The 21,097-nt window shown below is 42.0% G+C and overlaps 1 long non-coding RNA gene and 1 pseudogene across 1 annotated transcript in view; one reads left to right on the top strand and one right to left on the bottom strand.

Annotated features, from left to right (window-relative positions):
- Positions 1–19,192, bottom strand: part of LOC106573112 (protein O-mannosyl-transferase TMTC3) — a 68,448-nt gene extending 49,256 nt beyond the window's left edge. The window contains exons 1-2 of the long non-coding RNA XR_006759660.1: positions 19,000–19,192; positions 9,317–9,416 (exon numbers count right to left, since the gene is read on the bottom strand). This is a non-coding gene — a long non-coding RNA (protein O-mannosyl-transferase TMTC3). The remainder of the gene's footprint in view (positions 1–9,316; positions 9,417–18,999) is intronic.
- A 470-nt stretch (positions 19,193–19,662) lies between these two features.
- Positions 19,663–21,097, top strand: part of LOC106573142 (centrosomal protein of 290 kDa-like) — a 49,462-nt pseudogene continuing 48,027 nt past the window's right edge.

The raw sequence follows: 21,097 nt of genomic DNA, 5'->3' as shown, positions 1-21,097 counted from the left end.
AAAACGAGTTTTAATGACTACAACCTAAGTGTATGTAAACTTCCGACTTCAAATGTATTGCATTATTTGATGGCCGGTTATGCACCTATATGAACCTGTCAAAACCCACAAACCCTACTACATGGCAAAACATTTCATTACACCATAAACATACTGTTGACATGTAGGCTATGTTGTATAAATATATTTTTTTAATTGACCATATTTAATGATCATTGCAATTGCGCACACATTGATGTCGGACATGCACCTACCCAAATGCTCTGTTTCTGATGACTGGGATGAATGCAGGAGCAGATTTCAGGAGCAGGACAAGACACCCTCTTTTTGACTGATAAGGCCATGTATGTGACAGGCCTACCTGACTTATATAACTATGATGGTCATAATGCTTCTTGACAGTGTCTTAAAGTGTATCTTCGTAGTCCAAGTAACACAGGACGCCCATAACACTTCATGACAGTGTCATAAAGCATATTTTCTACAAGTTATTTAAAATATGATGAAAAAAACATGACTGTAAAGAATTCATTACAACAACAAGAAGAAAGATTTAAGAAACACACTTTCAAACGAAAGGAAACTTGTCAGGGGGAGAATTTTTTTTGTGAATAATTGTGGGTTGAAACTTATGTAGGTGTCATAACCAGCCATAAAATAACACAATATATGTCAAATAGGTGTAAATATATGGGTCATGACAGGTTATGTCAGCTGTAACGTTTTATGACAATGCGTGTCAAGTAAAGTGTTACCCAATATTACTAAATTTGCCCAAGTTTGTCATAAGACACGAACAGAATGCATCAGTGATTCGTATTTCCTGCTACTTTCTGAGGAAACAACAAGAATGCCCGTCTGTGTGTGTGCGTGGGTCTAACACCTTGTCTAGCCGTTAGCAATGTTGCTAATGAAAACAGTTTTCTGGTAGAAGGCAAGGCTTTCCCAAATACCTTCTCAATTAAATGTTAACTACAAAGTAGCCTATGCTTATCTGTTTTAATAAAATACATTATTTGAAGGACAAACATTAGTGGCAATTCATATCTTGCAGTAAAACTGTAAGACCTTAATCCAGAAAAGACCGGTTAAATCTTAAAAAGGGTTTAATGTTCTATTACTTCCCCTAATAGTCCTGATCATAAAGACCTAGACAATATTCAAAACTACTAACAATACACTGAATTCATACATTTTCAGTAATTCAAATTGTAAAGTCATGTCACAATACCACAACAAAAAAAAATCTAATCTGGGAGGTAAACTCGATAAAGTATTCAATAATTTTGCTGTCTGTTTCAGACGTAATCAAGGCAGTAGATGTACCAGAGGCCACCAAAACAGAGCTAATTTGGCAAAAGCCCCCCGAACAGCTACTTTTTCTATTTGGCTGGCTACTCTATGTACTTGTGGAAAACACTGGTAATTACTTACATTTTCATTCCTTGCATGCAAATTCACTTGACAGATTGACTGTTTGACATACACTTCTGCAATTATTTGCATTTATTATGTTCCAGACTGTTTGAAGAGCCAAGGGACACAACAGACACAATGAGAGCTTGATGGAAGGTAAAACCTAAGAACTAGTTTGTCTGGTATAAGAATAACAACATCTAGGTCATCTAGGTAAAGTCCCCCCTTATCTCCGCTCACTGGTCACCATAGCAGCACCCACCTGTAGCACGCGCTCCAGCAGGTATATCTCTCTGGTCACCCCCAAAGCCAATTCCTCCTTTGGCCGTCTCTCCTTCCAGTTCTCTGCTGCCAATGACTGGAACGAACTACAAAAATCTCTGAAACTGGAGACACTTACCTCCCTCACTAGCATTAGGCACCAGCTGTCAGAGCAGCTCACAGATCACTGCACCTGTACATAGCCCATCTATAATTTAGCCCAAACAACTACCTCTTCCCCTACTGTATTTATTTACGTAAGATTTTGCGCTACACGTGCAACACAGCATTCCTAACCTAGCCCACAATGTCTGCTGTGTGGATCGAGCAGTCAACAAGTCGAGCAGTCATTTGAAAGAGTAAGGACATTTCAGCAAGACAAATCAAAGGCAAAATCCATTAATGCCAAGATAATGGAATTCATTGCCCTTGACAATCAACCGTTCTCTGTTGTGGGTGATGTTGGCTTTCGCCAACTGGTCGAGCACCAGCACACTTTTACGTTTAATTTTTTTAACTATTTTTTCAGATGTTGCCCTACCGGAGTTACACAGTAATAGCGTCACTGTTATTAGCTTAACGACTGACATTTGGACCAGCGATATCTCCCCATGAGCATGCTGAGTCTGACAGCACAGTGGGTCATCGAGGATTTCGTACTGAGGAAAGTTGTATTGCATGCTCATGAATATGCTGGTTGTCATACCGCTGCTGCCAATTCAATGGCATTTGAGAACGTTTGAAACTTGGAAACATGAACACACTAGCTAGCGCCATTCGAACAAATGACTTGAGAAATAAGCTCGTCAGCAGACGTGATACCCCCCGTCATGGCACTGAAACGCCTGCTCAACAAAACTGGCAGGGATGTAAACAAATGTGCACAAAATTTGAAATAAGGTTCATGCATATGGAACATTTTGTGCGTATGGAACATTTCTGGGATTTTTTTTTCAGCTCATGAAACATGGGACAAACACTTTACATATTGCGTTTACATTTTTGTTCAGTGTAGTATTTTTATTCTAATTCCTAATTCTAACACCACTCAAATCAAAATCAAATCAAATTTATTTATATAGCCCTTCGTACATCAGCTGATATCTCAAAGTGCTGTACAGAAACCCAGCCTAAAACCCCAAACAGCAAGCAATGCATGTGAAAGAAGCACGGTGGCTAGGAAAAACTCCCTAGGAAAAACTCCCTAGAAAGGCCAAAAACCTAGGAAGAAACCTAGAGAGGAACCAGGCTATGAGGGGTGGCCAGTCCTCTTCTGGCTGTGCAGGGTGGATATTATAACAGAACATGGTCAAGATGTTAAAATGTTCATAAATGACCAGCATGGTCAAATAATAATAATCATAGTAGTTGTCGAGGGTGCAACAAGCACGTCCGGTGAACAGGTCAGGGTTCCATAGCCGCAGGCAGAACAGTTGAAACTGGAGCAGCATCACGGCCAGGTGGACTGGGGACAGCAAGGAGTCATCATACCAGGTAGTACTGAGGCATGGTCCTAGGGCTCAGGTCCTCCGAGAGAAAGAGAGAAAGAGAGAATTAGAGAGAGCATATTCAAATTCACACAGGACACCGGATAAGACAAGAGAAATACTCCAGATGTAACAGACTGACCCTAGCCCCCCGACACATAAACTACTGCAGCATAAATACTGGAGGCTGAGACAGGAGGGATCAGAAGACACTGTGGCCCCATCCGATGATACCCCCGGACAGGGCCAAACAGGCAGGATTTAACCCCACCCACTTTGCCAAAGCACAGCCCCCACACCACTAGAGGGATGTCTCCAACCACCAACTTACCGTCCTAAGACAAGGCCGAGTATAGCCCACAACGATCTCTGCCATGGCACAACCCAAGGGGGGGCGCCAACCCAGACAGGAAGACCACGTCAGTGACTCAACCCACTCAAGTGACGCACCCCTCCCATGGACGGCATGGAAGAACACCAGTAAGCCAGTGACTCAGCCCCTGTAATAGGGTTAGAGGCAGAGAATCCCAGTGGAAAGAGTGGAACCGGCAAGGCAGAGACAGCAAGGGTTATTCGTTGCTCCAGCCTTTCCGTTCACCTTCACACTCCTGGGCCAGACTATACTTAATCATAGGACCTACTGAAGAGATAAGTCTTCAGTAAAGACTTAAAGGTTGAGACTGAGTCTGCGTCTCTCACATTGGTAGGCAGACCATTCCATAAAAATTGAGCTCTATAGGATAAAGCCCTACCTCCAGCCGTTTGCTTAGAAATTCTAGGGACAATTAGGAGGCCTGCGTCTTGTGACCGTAGCGTACGTGTAGGTATGTACGGCAGGACCAAATCGGAAAGATAGGTAGGAGCAAGCCCATGTAATGCTTTGTAGGTTAGCAGTAAAACCTTGAAATCAGCCCTTGCCTTAACGGGAAGCCAGTGTAGGGAGGCTAGCACTGGAGTAATATGATCAAATTTTTTGGTTCTAGTCAGGATTCTAGCAGCCGTATTTAGCACTAACTGAAGTTTGTTTAGTGCTTTAGCCGGAAAGTAGAGCATTGCAGTAGTCCAGCCTAGAAGTAACAAAAGCATGGATTAATTTTTCTGCGTCATTTTTGGACAGAACGTTTCTGATTTTTGCAATGTTACGTAGATGGGAAAAAGCTGTCCTTGAAACAGTCTTGATATGTTCTTCAAAAGAGAGATCAGGGTCCTTCACAGTTTTATTTGAGACGACTGTACAACCATCCAGATTAATTGTCAGATTCAACAGAAGATCTCTATGTTTCTTGGGACCTAGAACAAGCATCTCTGTTTTGTCCGAGTTTAAAAGTAGAAAGTTTGCAGCCATCCACTTCTTTATGTCTGAAACACAGGCTTCTAGCGAGGGCAATTTTGGGGCTTCACCATGTTTCATTGAAATGTACAGCTGTGTGTCGTCCGCATAGCAGTGAAATTTAACATTATGTTTTCGAATGACATCCCCAAGAGGTAAAATATATAGTGAAAACAATAGTGGTCCTAAAACGGAACCTTGAGGAACACCGAAATTTACAATTGATTTGTCAGAGGACAAACCATTCACAGAGACAAACTGATATCTTTCCGACAGATAAGATCTAAACCAGGCCAGAACTTGTCCATGTAGACCAATTTGGGTTTCCAATCTCTCCAAAAGAATGTGGTGATCGATGGTATCAAAAGCGGCACTAAGATCTAGGAGCACGAGGACAGATGCAGAGCCTCGGTCTGACGTCATTAACCTCTATGGGCTAGGTGGAAAAGCAAAACATTAGATTATGTTAACCTTTCTGGGCTAGGCGGGACGAATTCGTCCCACCTACGTAACAGCCAGTTGAATCCTGTGGCGCGATTTTCAAAACCTTTGAAATGCTATTACTTCAATTTCTCAAACATATGACTATTTTACAGCTATTTAAAGACAAGACTCTCGTTAATCTAACCACACTGTCCGATTTCAAAAATGCTTTACAACGAAAGCAAAACATTAGATTATGTCAGCAGAGTACCAAGCCAGAAATAATCAGACACCCATTTTTCAAGCTAGCATATAATGTCACAAAAACCCAGAAGACAGCTAAATGCAGCACTAACCTTTGATGATCTTCATCAGATGACAACCCTAGGACATTATGTTATACAATACATGCATGTTTTGTTCAATCAAGTTCATATTTATATCAAAAACCAGCTTTTTACATTAGCATGTGACGTTCAGAACTAGCATACCCCCCGCAAACTTCCGGGGAATTTGCTAACATTTTACTAAATTACTCACGATAAACGTTCACAAAAAGCATAACAATTATTTTAAGAATTATAGATACAGACCTCCTCTATGCACTCGATATGTCCGATTTTAAAATAGCTTTTTGGTGAAAGCACATTTTGCAATATTCTAAGTACATAGCCCAGGCATCACGGGCTCGTTATTTAGACACCCGGCAAGTTTAGCACTCACCATAATCATATTTACTATTATAAAAGTTTGATTACCTTTTGTTGTCTTCGTCAGAATGCACTCCCAGGACGTCTACTTCAATAACAAATGTTGGTTTGGTCCAAAATAATCCATCGTTATATCCGAATAGCGGCGTTTTGTTCGTGCGTTCCAGACACTATCCGAAATGGTAAAGAAGTGTCGCGCGCATGGCGCAATTCGTGACAATAAAATTCTAAATATTCCATTACCGTACTTTCGAAGCATGTCAACCGCTGTTTAAAATCAATTTTTACGCCATTTTTCTCGTAGAAAAGCGATAATATTCCAACAGGGAATCTCCTTTTCGGCAAACAGAGGAAAAAAATCACAAAGGCGGGGGCGGTCGGGTCACGCGCATAAGCCCAGAGTCCCTTGATCGGCCACTTGAGAAAGGCGATAATGTGTTTCAGCCTGGGGCTGGAATGACGACATTCTGTTTTTTCCCGGGCTCTGAGAGCCTATGGAAGACGTGGGAAGTGTCACGTTAGAGCAAAGATCCTTAGTAAAAGATAGAGATGGAAAAGAAGTTCAAGAAATGGTCAGACAGGCCACTTCCTGTAAAGGAATCTCTCAGGTTTTGACCTGCCATTTGAGTTCTGTTATACTCACAGACACCATTCAAACAGTTTTAGAAACTTTAGGGTGTTTTCTATCCATATGTAATAAGTATATGCATATTCTAGTTACTGGGTAGGAGTGGTAACCAGATTAAATCGGGTATGTTTTTTATCCAGCCGTGTCAATACTGCCCCCTAGCCCTAACAGGTTAAAAGGTCATTTACCACCTTCACAAGTGCAGTCTCAGTGCTATGATGGGGTCTAAAACCAGACTGAAGCGTTTCGTATACATTGTTTGTCTTCAGGAAGGCAGTGAGTTGCTGTGCAACAGCTTTTTCAATTTTTTTTGAGAGGAATGGAAGATTCGATATAGGCCGATAGTTTTTAATATTTTCTGGATCAAGATTCGGCTTTTTCAAGAGAGGCTTTATTACTGCCACTTTTAGTGAGCTTGGTACACATCCGGTGGATAGAGAACCGTTTATTATGTTCAACATAGGAGGGCCAAGCACAGGAAGCAGCTCTTTCAGTAGTTATTTTGGAATAGGGTCCAGTATGCAGCTTGAGGGTTTGGAGGCCATGATTATTTTCATCATTGTGTCAAGAGATATAGTACTAAAACACTTTAGTATCTCCCTTGATCCTAGGTCCTGGCAGAGTTGTGTAGACTCAGGACAATGGAGCTTTGGAGGAATACCCAGATTTAAAGAGGAGTCTGTAATTTGCTTTCTAATGATCATGATCTTTTCCTCAAAGAAGTTCATAAATGTATTACTGCTGAAGTGAAAGCCATCCTCCATTTGCGAAGGCTGCTTTTTAGTTAGCTTTGCGACAGTATCAAAAAGACATTTTGGATTGTTCTTATTTTCCTCAATTAAGTTGGAAAAATAGGATGATCAAGCAGCAGTGAGGGCTCTTCGATACTGCACGGTACTGTCTTTCCAAGCTAGTCGGAAGACTTCCAGTTTGGTGTGGCGCCATTTCCGTTCCAAATCTTTTCAGTCTCCTGAGGGGGAAAAGGTTTTGTCGTGCCCTCTTCACAACTGTCTTGGTATGTTTAGACCATGATAGTTCGTTGGTGATGTGGACACCAAGGAACTTCAAACTCTTGACCCGCTCCACTACCGCTCCGTTAATGTCAATGGGGGCCTGTTTGCCCGCCTTTTCCTGTAGTCCATGATCAGCTCCTTTGTGTTGCTCACATTGAGGGAGAGGTTGTTGTCCTGGCACCACACTTCCAGATATCTGACCTCCTCCCTATAGACCGTCTCATCATTGTCGGTGATCAGGCCTACCACTGTTGTGTCGTCAGCAAACTCAATGATGGTGTTAGAGTCGTGTTGGCCACGCAGTCGTGGGTGAACAGGGAATACAGGAGGGGACTAAATACACACCCCTGAGGGGCCCCAGTGTTAAGGATCAGCGTGGCAGACGTGTTGTTGCCTACCCTTACCAACTGGGGGCGGCCCGTCAGGAAGTCCAGGATCCAGTTGCAGAGGGAGATGTTTAGTCCAAGAGTCCTTAGCTTAGTGATGAGCTTCGTGGGCACTATGGTGTTGAACGCTGAGCTGTAGTCAATGAACAGCATTCTCACATAGGTGTTCCTTTCGTCCAGGTGAGAAAGGGCAGTGTGGAGTGTGATTGAGATTGCGTCATCTCTGGATCTGTTGGGGCGGTATGCGAATTGGAGTACGTCTAGGGTGTCCGGAAGGATGCTGTTGATGTGAGCCATGACCAGCCTTTCAAAGCACTTCATGGCTACCGACGTGAGTGCCACGGGGCGGTAATCATTTAGGCAGGTTACCTTTACTTCATTGGGCACAGGGACTATGGTGGTCTGCTTGAAACATGTAGGTATTACAGACTCGGTCAGGGACAGGTTGAAAATGTCAGTGAAGACACTTGACAGTTGGTCCGCGCATTCTTTTGAGTACAAGTCCTGGTAGTCCATCTGGCCCAGCGGCTTTGTGAATGTTGACCTGTTTGAAGGTTTTGTTCATGTCGGCTACTGAGAGCGTTACAATACAGTCATCCAGAACAGCTGGTGCTCTTGTGCATGCTTCAGTGTTGCTTGCCTTGAAGCGAGCATAAAAGGCATTTAGGTCGTCTGGTACGCTAGCGTCACTAGGCAGCTCGCGTCTGGGTTTCCATTTGTAATCCGTAATAGTTTTCAGGCCCTGCCACATCCGACGAGCGTCAGAGCCGGTGTAGTAGGATTCAATCTTAATCCTGTATTGACACTTTGCTTGTTTGATGGTTCGTCTGAGGGCATAGCGGATGTCTTGTAAGCATCTGGATTAGTCTCCCGCTCCTTGAAAGTGGCAGCTCTAGCCTTTAGCTCGAAGCGGATGTTGCCTGTTATCAATGGCTTCTGGTTGGGATATGTACATACAGTCACTGTGGGGATGACGTCATTCATGCACTTACTGATGAAGCCGATGACTGAGGTTGTGTACTCCTCAAAGCCATTCGATGAATCCCGGAACATATTCCAGTCTGTGCTAGCAAAACAGTCCTGTAGTATAGCATCCGTCATCTGACCACTTCCGTATTGAGCGAGTCACTGGCACTTCCTGCTTTAGTTTTTGCTTGTAAGCAGGAATCAGGAAAATATAATTATGGTCAGATTTGCTAAACGGTAGGGTGGGGGAGAGCTTTGTATGCATCTCTGTGTGTGGAGTAAAGGTGGCCTAGGATTTTTTTTTCTCTTGTTGCACATGTGCCATGATGGTAAAAATTTGGTAAAACTGTAACTAGTAAGATAAGATAGTGACAATGAGTTGTTACATGTTCATTTCCTTGAAATCAGGAGGGGGAAAACACTTCCCCATTCATCCCTCTCTCGTGATAACCATCATCGCTCAGAAATCAAACCCCTGAGTCATTATCTTCCTTCTGACTTTCCTTAGAATCAGGCATCAACTGTTATTTTCCTCAGCGCAATGCATCCATTTCTCAACATGACCGCCCGCAGACTTTAACAAGCTTCTCTTTCCAGTGAATTGATGGAGCTGACCGGACACTCAGAATGCTCAAACCTGTGTATGTACACAACAAACAGGGGGACAATATTGGTGGAGGGCTACAGTAGACTCACCGATGGAGTGGTCGGCTCCTTTAGATCTGGTGTAGGCCAGGAACGCTGCCAGGAGAAAGATGGAGGACAGGAGCTCCGCTCTTCCTACAACACCAGTCACCTACCAGAGGAACCAAAAATAAAAATAAATAAAAGTCAACATTTCTGGCACAAATATGTTCTTCTTTCATAAATTAAATGAAGAGTTCCACTTTCCCCATGACAGCCATTACCTGTCATAGGCACAAAGTTGAAAGTAAACGGTCAAAGTTAACGTTTCTGGCACAAAGATGTTCCCTCGTCAATCAATCATCCTTTAAACACTTCCTGCTCAGTCTCTCTGGAGTTCACGCTTCTCAACATGTCTCCCAGGCATGCCTGAAATCAGCTGAAACCTGATTCTCCATGACAAAGGCTAACCTAAACCAACAATATGCAATACCCAACCGAAAGCAACAAGACCGTAAATGAAAAGTATACCCGTCACATAGCGTAGAACTAAATCATGGAGGCAGACAACAGAGGTAACCCACACTGGCTCCTGCCGGCCAGGGTATTTTATAGAAATATATGGAGGATGATTGCCACCTTATGGAACTACTTGGAACTGCACATGTCCTGTTTTCACAAATGCAGCTGGGGCTGGTAAATCCTGGACTAAGAGGAGAGCAAGTCTGTATCATGTTCAGTAGGGAGAAAATGTTTTGAAACACAGTGAGGTATTAACTGAACTTGACCAGTAAGAATAAGAACCTTACTGAACATGACCCAGGTGAGGTTGACTCACCTAACCTCTACCGCATAGATGTCCTAAGAACAACACATAGACTGATACACAATTGCTAAACACTAGACTGTGACAGTCTTGCCTGACGACTCAAACTTAATTCTTCCGCTGCGCTATCGTTCACTACATACAGTACTTCAGTCTGAGACTGCAAGTGTTTCGTGGTGACGTCAAAATGAGGGTGTTGTACAAAACAAAGTCATCAGCAATTGGATCATCTCTAACCAATCTGAGTATAAAAGCCAATGACGAATTTTCAAAATGTTGCTTTACCCGTGTGTTTTGGCTCTGGCCCAACCCATCGATTTCTGGGACCAATCAGACGCACTAGAACGTAATTCTAATCTAGAAAGCGTAGGGCATTTACTCAGATCCAGACTCATTGCGGAGAATAAACTAACGTCTGTGGGTGTGGTGTAGCATTTGGCCAAAGCAAGGAGTTTGTGTAGCCAGGCAGGTGACAGTCAGCCTCTTAACAACATAGGTTGACAGACAAACACTGTTATGCAGCATTTTCATCTCTCAACCACTTGCAACTATTGAATCGAATGAAACTACTCAAAGCATGCATCTTTCAGTTCCATCTTTAGGATTATCAATGTCATACAAACAAAGTTCTAGTTGAATATGTTCACTATGAATATGTTCAGATACCAGACACAGATGCACACAAACTCTGAACTACACATTCAGAAAGAAAGCCATTCTAAGATGCTAACAAAGACAGAGGCATGCACAATGGTCTCTTTGTCCATGTTTATCATGAAGGGGAGCTTCATTGCTCAGTGTATCAAATGAAAAACAAATGATCTGTTGGGAGAGAGATTCCAGACCAAGATAATGTGAAGGCCATTGGCCGGGCCAAGGGCTACTTTGTGAATTGTGAAATGGGTCCTTTCAAGCGATTGAGAGGCTGCACTCAGCTGAAGGAGAACGACATGAGGAAGATGAGAGGGAGTGAGGGAGCACTAGAGCTGTGTAACATTACAACTCCCTTTCCCAGAGTGGCAGAATGTTGTCTTTGTTTTACTATTCTGTTTTAGTTTTCAATTCTTCTATTCAGTTTTTCTAAGGCCTGTCTGGTTGCCGGTGCAACTCGGTTGAATGTGGTGAAATACAAGTACAACTTGTGAGTAAGGGGGTTAGCAAATAGGCAAGATGAGAGACGTTGTTGAGGTAGACAGTAATGACTGAGATTAGTTCAATTTAGTTAATTTCCAAACAATTCAGGCATTGAAAGGGACATTAACCAACTCAATGTCCAACTTGTATTGAATTCCATTCTTTCCATGTCACCAATGCATGCAGGTCCGTATAACTATTTTAGCAGCAATGTTGAACGTTCAAGCTGCTGTACAGACACTATGGGATCGCTAGTCTAGAGCACTCGGTTAAATTGTGTTTGAAAGCATTGTTTAACTCTAAACAGTTAAATGAGTGAGAAATAGATGTAATTGTTGCAATAACTTGTAAGTGGGCAACAGGGTTGCGGAAATTTACCCCAAAATGTCCATGGGAAGTTAAGGGAATTTTGCTTAAATTTGTCCAAAAAGTTAGCTTATAACAGTGAACCTTTTTTGGGGGATACACATAAGGCAATTCTTGGTCTTGTGGCATATTGAGCGTCTCGTCCCGTATGCGGGATCAAAATCCAGCGAAAACTCCTAGCGACATTAGCATAACGAAATTTAATAAAAAAATGTTTTTCAAATATAGGACTGTCTCATATCGTTTTATAGATACACCTCTCCTGAATCGACCCACGTCGTCCGATTTCAAAAAGGTTTTACAGGAAAAGCAAAACATTAGATTATGTTAACCTTTCTGGGCTAGGCGGGACGAATTTGTCCCACCTACGTAACAGCCAGTTGAATCCTGTGGCGCGATTTTCAAAACCTTTGAAATGCTATTACTTCAATTTCTCAAACATATGACTATTTTACAGCTATTTAAAGACAAGACTCTCGTTAATCTAACCACACTGTCCGATTTCAAAAAGGCTTTACAACGAAAGCAAAACATTAGATTATGTCAGCAGAGTACCAAGCCAGAAATAATCAGACACCCATTTTTCAAGCTAGCATATAATGTCACAAAAACCCAGAAGACAGCTAAATGCAGCACTAACCTTTGATGATCTTCATCAGATGACAACCCTAGGACATTATGTTATACAATACATGCATGTTTTGTTCAATCAAGTTCATATTTATATCAAAAACCAGCTTTTTACATTAGCATGTGACGTTCAGAACTAGCATACCCCCCGCAAACTTCCGGCGAATTCACTAACATTTTACTAAATTACTCACGATAAACGTTCACAAAAAGCATAAGAATTATTTTAAGAATTATAGATACAGAACTCCTCTATGCACTCGATATGTCCGATTTTAAAATAGCTTTTTGGTGAAAGCACATTTTGCAATATTCTAAGTACATAGCCCAGGCATCACGGGCTAGCTATTTAGACACCCGGCAAGTTTAGCACTCACCAATATCAGGTTTACTATTATAAAAGTTTGATTACCTTTTGTTGTCTTCGTCAGAATGCACTCCCAGGACTGCTACTTCAATAACAAATGTTGGTTTGGTCCAAAATAATCCATCGTTATATCCGAATAGCGGCGTTTTGTTCGTGCGTCCCAGACACTATCTGAAATGGTAAATCAGGGTCGCGCGCATGGCGCAATTCGTGACAAAAAAAATCTAAATATTCTATTACCGTACTTCGAAGCATGTCAACCGCTGTTTAAAGGAGTCCATCGTAAAAGCAGCAACATAGCCATTTTCCGACCAACCACATGCATCACAAATAACCAAAAAACAGCTAAATGCAGCACTAACCTTTTACAAACTTCATCAGATGACACACCTAGGACATCATGTTACACAATGCATGCATTCTTTTGTTCAATAAAGTTCATATTTATATATGAAAACAGCATTTTACATCGGCGTCTGACGTTGACTAACTATTTTCCCGTCAAATGCATCCCGGGAAACAGTGCTACAATTTACTGAATTACTATTCGAAAACATTTTTCAAATGTAATATTGTCATTCTAAGATTTATAGATGAATATCTCTTGAAAGCACCTGTCATACCAGATTTAAAAATAACTTTACTGGGTAATCACACTTAGCGATAAAAGGGGATGCGATACTCAGAAAATGAGCTAGTAAACCTAGCTCGGCGCCATCTTGGAACAATCGCATATCACATCTAATCTTGTATAATATTGTCAATAATCGCTTACCTTTAGTTGTCTTCATCAGAAAGCACTTCCAGGAATCCCAGGTCCACAACAGATGTATTTTCGGTCTGAAAAGTCCATCCTTTATGTTCCATTAGCTTGCTGTTGTTAGCGCGCCTGAAGGCTGTATCCAAATGCTCTGCCGTGCGCGGGACAGCCGTTTCGAAAAAAACAACATTTTTCTCCCATTTAGGTTCGTTCAAACATGTCAAACGTTGTATAACATAAATCTTCAGGGCCTGTTTCAACAAGAGAGCCAATAAGATTCGAGGGGGACGATTGTATTGTGTTTCAAAACGTTTCGAAAGGAGGGGGTAGTCAGGGGCGCCGGCGTCATAATGGTGATGGCCCTCCCCCTGTGACCAATTTCCAATGAGTCTCATTCACTGAGTTTCGACAGTAGAAGGCTCAAAACACTTTGTAAAGACTGGGGACATCTTGTGGAAGCAATAGGAAGTGCTCAATGAACGATAGCTCACGGTGTGAATAATAGGCAACGACGTGAAGTTGAGTCCACAATTCAGAATTCCACTTCCTGTTTCAATCGGTCTCGGGGTTTTGACTGCCATATGAGTTCTGTTATACTCACAGACACCATTCAAACAGTTTTAGAAACTTTAGGGTGTTTTCTATCCACAGGTATTAATTATATGCATATCCTAGCTTCTGAGTTTGATTAGTAGGCCGTTGAAAATGGGCACGAATTTTTTTCAAAATGCGCTGTGGCGCCCCCTATCCTAGGGTAACGTCAAGAGGTTAAACTATCCCCAATTCAATGGAATTGCAACCCTCCGCATGCACAGTGCATTCTTCCACCACATACAGTGGGGGAAAAAAGTATTTGATCCCCTGCTGATTTTGTACGTTTGCCCACTTACAAAGAAATTATCAGTCTATAATTTTAATAGTAGGTTTATTTGAACAGTGAGAGACAGAATAACAACAAAAAAATCCAGAAAAACGCATGTCAAAAATGTTATAAAATGATTTGCATTTTAATGAGGGAAATAAGTATTTGACCCCTCTGCAAAACATGACTTAGTACTTGGTGGCAAAACCCTTGTTGGCAATCACAGAGGTCAGACGTTTCTTGTAGTTGGCCACCAGGTTTGCACACATCTCAGGAGGGATTTTGTCCCACTCCTCTTTGCAGATCTTCTCCAAGTCATTAAGGTTTCGAGGCTGACGTTTGGCAACTCGAACCTTCAGCTCCCTCCACAGATTTTCTATGGGATTAAGGTCTGGAGACTGGCTAGGCCACTCCAGGACCTTAATGTGCGTCTTCTTGAGCCACTCCTTTGTTGCCTTGGGTCATTGTCATGCTGGAATACCCATCCACGACCCATTTTCAATGCCCTGGCTGAGGGAAGGAGGTTCTCACCCATGATTTGACGGTACATGGCCCCGTCCATCTTCCCTTTGATGCGGTGAAATTTTCCTGTCCCCTTAGCAGAAAAACACCCCCAAAGCATAATGTTTCCACCTCCATGTTTGACGGTGGAGATGGTGTTCTTGGAGTCATAGGCAGCATTCCTCCTCCTCCAAACACGGAAAGTTGAGTTGATGTCAAAGAGCTCCATTTTGGTCTCATCTGACCACAACACTTTCACCAGTTGTCCTCTGAGTCATTCAGATGTTCATTGGCAAACTTCAGATGGGCATGTATATGTATTCTTGAGCAGGGTGACCTTGCGGGCGCTGCAGGACTTCAGTCCTTCATGGCGTAGTGTGTTACCAATTGTTTTCTTGGTGACTATGGTCCCAGCTGTCTTGAGACCATTGACAAGATCCTCCCGTGTAGTTCTGGGCTGATTCCTCACCGTTTTCATGATCATTGCAACTCCACGAGGTGAGATCTTGCATGGAGCCCCAGGCCGAGGGATATTGACAGTTATTTTGTTTCTTCCATTTGCGAATAATCGCACCAAATGTTGTCACCTTCTCACCAAGCTGCTTGGCGATGGTCTTGTAGCCCATTCCAGCCTTGTGTAGGTCTACAATCTTGTCCCTGACATCCTTGGAGAGCTCTTTGGTCTTGGCCATGGTGGAGAGTTTGGAATCTGATTGATTGATTGCTTCTGTGGACAGGTGTCTTTTTTACAGGTAACAAGCTGCGGTTAGGAGCACTCCCTTTAAGAGTGTGCTCCTAATCTCAGCTCGTTACCTGTATAAAAGACACCTGGGAGCCAGAAATCTTTCTGATTGAGAGGGGGTCAAATACTTATTTCCCTCATTAAAATGCAAATAATTTATAACATTTCTGACATGAGTTTTTCTGGATATTGTTGTTGTTATTCTGTCTCTCACTGTGCAAATAAACCTACCATTAAAATTATAGACTGATCCTTTCTTTGTCGGTGGGCAAACGTACAAAATCAGCAGGGGATCAAATACCTTTTTCCCCCACTGCATGCAGTGCACTCTTCCATCACATGTACAGCTGATTCTCAAGATCTTGCACACTAATGTGATGCTATTGAGCCCACACTACTACACTGTCTGAGCCAAGGACTACATGCTTTCTGTTAAGTTTTGATTACAATACTGTGTGTGCTGAATATATTTTATATGAGATACATGATTGTTTGTTAACTAGTAAATAGTAGCCTACAGCAAAGTGTGTTTTAAATAATCTCTAACTTAACAATTTCTGCTTGTTTGTTTTTGCTACCATGTGGGTTTTAGCTTGCTTGAACTTGCTAACTGAGGAGTGTTAATTCACCTGTTTCCATACATGTTTCATTTTAAAACATTTATCCTACAAAGGAGTTGTTTAATCTAACTGCTTAACTATTTATCTGTACATGGAATTGTATTATTTATTTATTTTACTCATGTTTTTCTAATCTTTACAGGAAAATGCCACGGGCACTATCTGATGTGTAGAGACATTTCACTGCAGCTAATGTAGAAGGAAAAGCTGTGTACATTTGCAAATTCTGTGCCAAATCATATGTGAAGAATGCAACAAAGATGCAGAATCGTCTGGCCAAGTGCATAAAGTTCCCTCAGCGCTCACAACAAGCAACCTCTGACAAAAGTCCCTCTACTTCTATTCGAGGTGAAAATGATGAATCAGACACCTTATCGATAGCAACAGCTCATGGTCCTCCTGGAATCAGAAGTCGTTTGACTCAATGGAGGAATGTTGTCAGAAATGCTGGTGAATGTCTTGCTCAAGCTGTGTATGCAACTGATTCACCTCTGATGCTCACAGGCAATGTGTATTGGAAGAGATTTCTGAATGTTCTTCGCCCAGCATACACCCCTCCAACCAGACATGCTTTATCTACTAATTTATTGGAATCAGAGTTCAACAGAGTTCAAGTGAAGGTCAAGCAAATCATAGAGAAAGCAGACTGTATTGCAGTCATCTCTGATAGGTGGTTGAATGTTCGTGGGCAAGGAATAATTAACTACATCATCTCCACCCCTCAACCAGTATTCTACAAGAGCACAGACACAAGGGACAACAGACACACCGGTCTCTAAATTGCAGATGAGCTGAAGGCAGTCATCAATGACCTTGGACCACAGAAGGTATTTGCATTGGTGAAAGACAATGCTGCAAACATGAAGGTTGCTTGGTCTAAAGTGGAGAAGTCCTACCCTCACATCACACCCAAGGCTGTGCTGCTCATGCATTGAATCTGCTCCTCAAGGACATCATGACACTGAAAACAATGGATACACTCTACAAGAGAGCCAAGGAAATTGTTAGGTATGTGAAGGGTCATCAAGTTATAGCAGCAATCTACCTCACCAAGCAAAGTGAGAAGAATAAGAGCAGCACATTGAAGCTGCCCAGCAACACCCGTTGGGGTGGTGTTGTCATCATGTTTGACAGTCTCCTGGAGGGGAAGGAGTCTCTCCAAGAAATGGCCATATCACAGTCTGCCGATATAGACAGCCCCATCAAGAGGATCCTCCTGGATCATGTATTCTGGGAGAGAGTGGTAAGCAGCCTGAAACTCCTGAAACCTGTAGCAGTAGCCATTGCACCGATTGAGGGAGACAATGCCATCATTTCTGATGTTCAGATTCTTCTTACAGATGTAAGAGAAGAAATCCGTACTGCCCTGCCCACTTCACTGTTGCTCCAAGCAGAGGAAACTGCAGTTCTGAAATACATCAAAGAGCGTGAAGACTTCTGCCTGAAGCCCATACACACCGCAGCGTACATGTTGGACCCCAAGTATGCTGGCAAGAGCATCCTGTCTGGTGCAGAGATCAACAAGGCCTATGGTCCATCACCCTACAAATCCAGCCGCCTCAGAGCGCAACTGGTCCTTGTTTGGGAAAACACACACCAAAGCACGCAACAGGCTGACCAATACAAGGGTTGAAAAATTGGTGGCCATCCAGGGAAATGTTTGGCTTTTAGAGCCTGACAACAAGCTATCCTCAACAAGGTTGGAAAGTGACAGTGAATATGAGGCCTCAGAGTCTGATGTTCAAGAGGTGGACATTGAGGAGGTCCAGGGAGAAGACATGGAAGCCTGAGAGGAAGACAACCAAAGCTTTAGTTTCTAGACTATCATTTTACAGATGTATGTTGAACACATTTTTGAGAGATGCGATGGATCATTGGGGATCATTCAATTTTCCCTTTCTTTTGTTGTTCAGTGAAATCATCCCATGTGAAGAGTCAACTCATTTAATTAAAGTTCAATACATAATTAAATTGTTTTCTTTATAATGGAAGGATTTAATCATTTGCAATTATGTCTACTTATGATAAGGTAAAAGGTAAATGTTTGTCTCCATATGATATGGTAAATATATACAATGCAAAAAACATCTACATTTAAATGGTATTAAAATTAATTTGCATATATTTCCGTTAATTCCCATATATTACCGTTAATTCTCACAGAATGTTTCCAACTCCAAATATTCCCCAAAATGTGCAACCCTAGTGGGCAACATATACAATCATCCTAAAATGACATTTAAACATTTAGATATAAACTCAGCAAAAAAGGAAACATCCTCTCACTGTCAACTGTGTTTATTTTCAGCAAACTTAACATGTGTAAATATTTGTATGAACATAACAAGATTCAACAACTGAGACATAAACTGTGACTAACAGAAATGGAATAACGTGTCCCTGAACAAAGGGGGGGTCATAATCAAAAGTAACAGTTATGGTGTGGCCACCAGCTGCATTAAGTACGGCAGTGCATCTCCTTCTCATGGACTGCACCAGATTTGCCAGTTCTTAATGTGAGATGTTACCCCACTCTTCCACCAAGGCACCTGCAAGTTCCCGGAAACGGCACATTATAGTGGCCTTTTGTCCCTAGTACAAGGTGCACCTGTGTAATGGTCCTGCTGTTTAATCAGCTTCTTGATATGCCACACCTGTCAGGTGGATGGATTATCTTGGCAAAGGAGAAATTCTCACAAACAGGGATGTAAACACATTTGTGCAAAATATTTTAAAGAAATAAGCTTTTAGTGCATATGAAACATTTCTGGGATCTTTTATTTCAGCTCATGAAACCAACACTGTACCCTTTTCACTTGATCATCTGCATGTTTTGCAAGGGGAGCATAAACAAAGTAAGACATGGTGCATGACATGTCATATGTAATCTCGTGCACCAAACACTTCCCTCCCCAAGCTCGAGGATATTTCATGATAGATTCATCACCTAAGACATGGGCATGCCCCAGAAGTCATTGAAGAACAGGTTGCAGAGTGGGGTGGCGGGCCACAGGTCCTTGTTGTCCAGAATGGCTGAGACATTATCAAACACAAAGCCACAGGATAGGCTGTTCCAGTAGCATCCCAACACCAGTCTGGTCAAAATCTCCTTCCACAACACAACAGCCATCGCTGACCAAAGGCTTCATTGATCATTGTGATGGATGAAGTAACAGCAGGACAGGAGAAATTAGAGTAGAGAGGTTATCTTTATTCATTATCATATCATGGTTCACACAATACAATGTGCCCAGCCCAGATTTGCTAGGATGCCACTGACACAGCTTGGTGCTGCCGGTGACAAGACTGGCATCATAACAATGTATGCCTTCAGGTACACTGAGTAGGTCTATGATCAATTCCCATACAATGCAGAAATATTATATTAGCAAAACAAACTATGACAATGACATTGAGGATGTCGTATTAAAACTTGAAAGGCACCAATGTAGCTAGCTAGCTAGGTAATCTATATCAACCGAGAACAAGATCCTGTAGTTGCAGTCACGCTAGCTAGTCACTGTAACTTTAAAAACATAGCCATCCAGCTAGGCGGCATTGGGGATACGTCAGGATTTTTACTTTATCTACTTCCCCAGAATCAGATGAACTTGTGGATACCATTTGCAAATCTCTGCGTGCAGTAAGAAGGAAGCTGCTAACTAGCGTTAGCGCAATGACTGGAAGTCTATGGGTCTCTGCTAGGTAACAAATACCCATACTCTTACTTCTAGACATTGTGTTAACGCTAGTTAGCATTGGCTAGCGACACTGCCTATAACGTCCTTCTAACTTGACACAGATGCATACAAATGGTATCCAAGAGTTCACCCGACTCTGGGGAAGTAGATAAAATCCCGAAGTATGCCTTTTACAAACACACGAACGTTAACTTAGTTAGCTAACTGTTGTTGAAGATAACCTAATCGCCGCTGCATTTCCACTTGATTGTTCACGATTCATGGTCTGGTTTATCCACTGCTGATGAAAATAGTTTACAGTAACATGTCCTAACATATATAACATTGTTAGAAGAAATTAGAACATTTAGAAACATACGTTAAAGTATTCGGCGATTGACATTCCAATTTGAACGCTAGCAAGCCAATAAATCCCCAAACTTCCGGAGCAAAGTTTAAGCTAAAAAGGGGCACTGAGTTCAGAAACAGCGGTGGCTGTAACGTGTTGTCCCATGTGTACTGACACTATCAAGAAGAGAACACACTTAGCTTGGTAGAAATCATGAACATTTTTTTGTTGAAAATCTCTCTAACTAGCTATGTATCTGGCTAAATGACTGGCTAGCCTTTTGCGACGGTGAAACGACTTTATCAGCCATAGTAGCATGTTGCGCAAATCAATTTACGATTGTTGTCAGTGGTAACCTAGCAACTGGAGTAGCTGTTTGGTCAAATACGTTCTCATTGTTCCAGCTGTGGTATGCTTAGCTAAAATACCAAGTAAGCTCGCCAAATACGTTGTGGCAGGTATATGAAAAAAGGTAAGATACACACGAATATTGATTTAAATGAAAATAACCCAGGTGTATGCATACGTCATTTCTATACATTTACATTTACGTCATTTAGCAGACGCTCTCATCCAGAGCGACTTACAGTAGTGAATGCATACATTTCATACATTTTTTATCTGTGCTGGCCCCCCGTGGGAATCGAACCCACAACCCTGGTGTTGCAAACACCATGCAAACACCATGCTCTACCAACTGAGCTACATGTAGAATGCAATGTTTAGCATGTCTGGAAGCAAGTAGCTAGCAGCAGCTAACAAGCTAAACATGTTGTTAGGTGCAGTAGTCAGCTAACTTAGTTAACTAGCTAGTTACAACTAAAATGCATCTTGCAAGGATAATAGCTACAGCTCTGTGTTGTCCCTTTACAGCATTACCCAAGCTTACAATGTGTGTCTGTCCTGTCCATCTATTTGTTCCCCAGTTCCTGTTAGCTAGCTGTAACTATACAATTGTTAAGATGCCTCCTCATCTTGACTGGAGTAGGGTAATTGATTCTGACCTAGAACAAATG

Source organism: Salmo salar, chromosome ssa16 (genome assembly GCF_905237065.1).
Source record: "Salmo salar chromosome ssa16, Ssal_v3.1, whole genome shotgun sequence".
NCBI lineage: Eukaryota > Metazoa > Chordata > Actinopteri > Salmoniformes > Salmonidae > Salmo > Salmo salar.
Note: the sequence above shows the minus strand (reverse complement) of the source record. Positions and strands in the feature narration are given on the sequence as shown.